The sequence below is a fragment of the Salvelinus alpinus genome, chromosome 29 (assembly GCF_045679555.1).
Source record: "Salvelinus alpinus chromosome 29, SLU_Salpinus.1, whole genome shotgun sequence".
Classification (NCBI taxonomy): domain Eukaryota; kingdom Metazoa; phylum Chordata; class Actinopteri; order Salmoniformes; family Salmonidae; genus Salvelinus; species Salvelinus alpinus.
Window position 1 is genome coordinate 43,590,816 of NC_092114.1, and position 5,127 is coordinate 43,595,942.

The window sequence follows — 5,127 nt, forward strand, 5'->3', positions numbered from 1 at the left end:
AATACCGTGTGGAACAGCAGTTGGCACTTGTTGGTGGAATGTAAAATGTCACATTATGTTCATAGGCGATATAAAATATACTCCTGGATAAGTAAATGTAAAAAATGTAAAAAACGGAGTAATTACACTCGCAAATATATTGATGTTAAAAGCTATATTTACAGATGTTCTGAATCTCATCATTTCCTAAAATCAACACAGTGTTACCCCAACCATGTGAAGTTCACTGTAATGATCTTCTTTGGGAGAAAGAGAGGAGGCAGCGTGGTAAGTGTTCATGATGAATCTTTAATAGAACGAACTGAACACTGAGATTCAAAACAATAAAGTGAACTACTGAAAACCGAAACAGTTCCGTGTGGAACACACAGACACGGAAGACAACCACCCACAAAACACAACAGAAAACAGGCTCTCTAAATATGGTTCCCAATCAGAGACAATGACTAACACCTGCCTCTGATTGAGAACCATATCAGGCCAAACGAAAAAAACAACATAGAAACACAAACATAGATAACCCACCCAACTCACGCCCTGACCATACTGAAACAAAGAAATAACAAAAGAACTAAGGTCAGAACGTGACATTCACAAACAACTGCAATGTCTACTTTTGTCAATTGCTGTATGCAGACACACAAACTTCCCATCCAACCCCATTCATGTATGTGTAGTAATAGAGCTCGCCAGCTTGTAGTCCTAAAAACCGGACTTGAGTTACCTCTGGTTCGTTCAGCATTCCCATGGGGGAAAATAATGGGGAAAGAAGGGGGTTTTGGGATAAACGCCGAAAATAGGGTCAGGTTAACCCAGGCGTAGGAGATCGTATACGTTTTGTTCTATGAGATAATCAGGGTTGGGGTCAATGCCATTGAAATTCCAGTCAATTCAGGAAGTACAATGAAATTCAAACTCTCTTCCAATGCTTTTCAATGAGGAACATTTGTAATTGGAATTTAGGCTTCATGTGATTTATATGCTTGTTTTGATTACATAAATGCTTAAACAATTCACAAAAGGTGACTTTAGCTGATAAATGATCTCACAGTACAAAACATATAAGATCTCCTAAGCCTGCGTTTGGACAAAAAACACATTAATTTCCCCATATGCTTTGACCAACAAGCCATGACTTCAATTCACTCTTGCTTGTGGTTGTTATTCTCCTGAGCAGCGCCCCCGTGTGGCAGAGAGAATAACCGCAGTTTTCTGTGCAGCTGGACACTGAAGTGGGCACAGTCCTGCGTATCTAGGGAGTGAGCCAGGGCCAGGTTGGCCGACAGACTCCCCCCCAGCAGCAGCCTGTCCAGGGGCAGGGAGGAGCCACAGGTGACGCAGGTGGAAGAAGAGACGCTAAGCCCGAGGGGACTTGAGAGCCAGAAGGTCTACCAAACCAAGGCACTCATAATAAACCCGAGGAGATGGAGGGATGGAAGAGAGAGGATAGTGGGAGACGGGAGAAAGGGGAAAATAACTTATAGCAGATATTAAAAACAGTTATATTTCATTAGAAGGATATTCTCAATCATTATATTGCTGACGAATGAATCATTTCATCAGGGTAATTCCAGCTTTGGCATCACATCAAAGAGAGATGCATTGTATGCCTAATTATAGTAGTATTTGGAATTTTACAAGAGCGTGGGAGAGGGACAATGATCAAATGTTATGCATGTAAATGCTTTGGTGTAACCAGTGTCATTGTGAACAGTATCACTTCCTCCACTGTCCCCTTACTGGCCTCAAACGTGTGGTCCTCTGATCGCAAGCACATGTGACTGTGATCTCACTCTGTTACATCTGCATGGGTTTTCTTTACCTGCTTGATGCTGATGGGGGTCACCTTGGGGTCATGATAGGAGCTGCACCAAATGATTGATGTATTATAATAATTTATTATGCTTATGTTGTATTAATAGAAGGGGAAGGGCTATAAGACCCTCCCCCACTACATTTATAGGGTCCTGGACCACAGATTAGCAATATATGCATTATAAGGTTTAACACTGTTCCACAGCTCTTTTCTAGTTTCTGCCTCTTATAAGAAACGGTCTGAGCAGATGTGTGAGCCATTGCAGTCAAAACAGGGTGTCTGTGAGAAAGCGCCACAAGGCTAAAAGAGATACATAGACACAGACCCCTTTCGGGGAGTAAATAGATAAGAGAGAAGTCAGACATACACGTGTAAGTGACACGTGAATGGAAAATTACTGCTGAGCCCTTAGAAAACACTGGACTATTGATTTCTCCTGCAAGTTAGTATAACTGTATATGCATGGGCTTGGTCTCATGCGTAGAAGGTGTTGACGTAGGCAGTTACACCACTCGGGGTCGACTGCAAGTATATTAAAGTAACTTTGACCCTTTTTTATTTAGCAGAACTTACTCTGAAACATACGTGCTGTGTTTCCGTTGGCAACTTCTGTCTGCAATTGCATTAATAAAGGCTTAATTGATTTTCTTAAAGAAGATATTGTCTGACTGCTGATTTCACCAATACCCCAATGATTGACAAGGAACAAGATGATGGACCAGCAGAGGAAGTGCAGGGTGAAACAGAGCAGGGTGAACCAGGTATTACATGGGGCATTATTTACTGACCACAGACAGGGAGCCTCCGTCACAGGCTGCCAGTAATGCATCAATATCTAGAACACGGACAACACAAGACAGTGAATTAGGACAGCAAAAGGGGTTTTCAAATGTAAAATTGTCTCTCATAATCTCTCATTTTTGAAGACTATAAGATTTTATAAGTTTGTGTGTCTGTTACCTGGAGAGCCAGAGAAGCGGTGGAGCAGTACATGGCCCGGTTCAGTACCCCCAGGACAGACTGACAGGCCTGCTTGACAGTAGCCCAGGCCAATAGGTTGTGCTGGACAGTTAAAAGAGCCAGAAGCCCTAGATCCACAACCACAGACTTGAGAACAGAGCTGTCCCGCAAGGTTACAGACCATGGTACATAATCTACATTCGGAAAGTATTCAGACCCCTTCCTTTTCCCCACATTTTGTTACATTAAGTACAGAGAGATCCTTGATAACCTTCTCTAGAGCACTCAGGACCTCAGACTGGGGGCGAAGGTTCAACTTCCAACAGGACAACGACCCTAAGCACACAGCCAAGACAACGCAGGAGTGGCTTCGGGACAAGTCTCTGAATGTCCTTGGGTGGCCCAGCCAGAGCCCGGACTTGAACCCGATCGAACATTTTCTGGAGAGACCTGAAAATAGCTGTGCAGCATCGCTCCCCATCCAACCTGACAGAGCTAGAGGATCTGCAGAGAAGGTCACCAAATAATACAGGTGTGCCAAGCTTGTAGCGTCATACCCAAGAAGACTCAAGGCTGTAATCACTGCCAAAGGTGCTTCAACAAAGTACTGAGTAAAGGGTATTGTGTGTAGACTGATCAGGGAAAAAAAGATGATTAATTTTAGAATAAGGCTGTAACGTAACAAAAAAATGTAAAAGTCAAGGGGTCTTAATACTTTCTGAAGGCACTGTGTATAAAGTGTAGAAATATAGAGAGAGGGATATGATAAGGACATGGTGTGGTAGGTTAAGTATTGATTATCAGTGCAAGAAACAGCAAATTCTTGGAGTAAAGTATAACGATGAATTGCCATTGTTGAAGTGACATTGTTAGCCTGGGTACTAGTCTGGGCCCGGTTTCCCAAAAGCATCTTCAGGCTAAATTCATCACAACTACGATGGTTTTGGGAAACCGGACCTTGTTCAGCTAAATTTGTTTAGGTCTATAATTATAATTTTTAAATCAGTCTTTGTTATTGGATGGTTAAACTGTATTAGATCAAAAAAATGTATCGCCCATCGTGGGGCTCGAATCAACGACCCCGAGCTTAAGTCTCATGCCCGACTGCACAATTCAGCTAAATGCTTTTGTGCCCAGTGTGAATTAAGAGGAAGGGGAGAATACTTTTGAGTATGATATACACATAAACACCACAGAGGGACAAGCAATTGAACACAAATAATTACAATTATATATAATTAACTGAAAATGGAGAGCAACTGATCGCTTGCACCATCAGAAAGCCCAGGCGTAAGGAGCAGAGGACGGGATGATTGACGGACAGCCGAGCATAGGTGTGGAGTTCAAAGACAAAGGCCCAGCCGGGCACAGGTGTGGAGGTGCCGGGCACGGGAGTCGAAGGCACAGACAAAGGCCCAGCCGGGCACCGGTGTGGAGGTGCCGGGCACGGGAGTCGAAGGCACAGACAAAGGCCCAGCCGGGCACAGGTGTGGAGGTGCCGGGCACGGGAGTCGAAGGCACAGACAAAGGCCCAGCCGGGCACAGGTGTGGAGGTGCCGGGCACGGGAGTCGAAGGCACAGACAAAGGCCCAGCCGGGCACAGGTGTAGAGATCACAGACAGAGGCCCAGCCGGGAACGGGTGTCGAGGGCACGGACAGAGGTCCAGCCAGACACAGGTGTCAAGGCCACGGACAGAAGCCAAGCTGATGGTGGAGTAGCCCATACAGGAGCGGAGGACTGATGCGGGTAGAGATTTGGACTGTATGCTGGATGGTGGGGTGGGACCTCCAGGTATTCCTTGAAAGTAATCTGATGGGCAGCATGTTCTTTTTGTGTCAGTCTTCATTGATGTGATCAAATACCCAGCATACCACAGTGCCTTTTCAACCACCCAAGGCCTGCTTCTTGTAAAGGCTGAACTGAACAATAAGTGACTCCAAAATGACATAATACATTATTTACCAATCATTTCTATTGGGCACTGTGGCAGACGGCAGGGAGAGGTGAGAGGAGTGGTTATTGAAGGGAGATATCGTGCAGCTCGCTGGCTCCACCCCCGAGCCTTATATGGACTTCCTGCCCCAACGAGGCGAGGCTGTGGGTTGTTAAGCTAGGGAGTGCTTGGGGATAAAGGAGGAAACAGCCTGCACAAAGAGGCTGAGTAAAGAGAGAACAAAGTGCGTTAACTTTTACTTGGTACTCATCCCGGATCCGGGAGCACCCCCCACAGTAAAAAAGCTGACTAGCATAGCCTAGCATAGCGTCACAAGTAAATACTAGCATCTAAATATCATTAAATCACAAGTCCAAGACACCAGATGAAAGATACAGATCTTGTGAATCCAGCCAT

General features: G+C 44.9%; 1 pseudogene; it reads right to left on the reverse strand.

Annotated features, from left to right (window-relative positions):
- Window positions 1-905: 905 nt before the first annotated feature.
- On the reverse strand, window positions 906-4,500 carry LOC139558481 (nurim-like; annotated as a pseudogene).
- Between the last annotated feature and the right edge of the window lie 627 nt (window positions 4,501-5,127).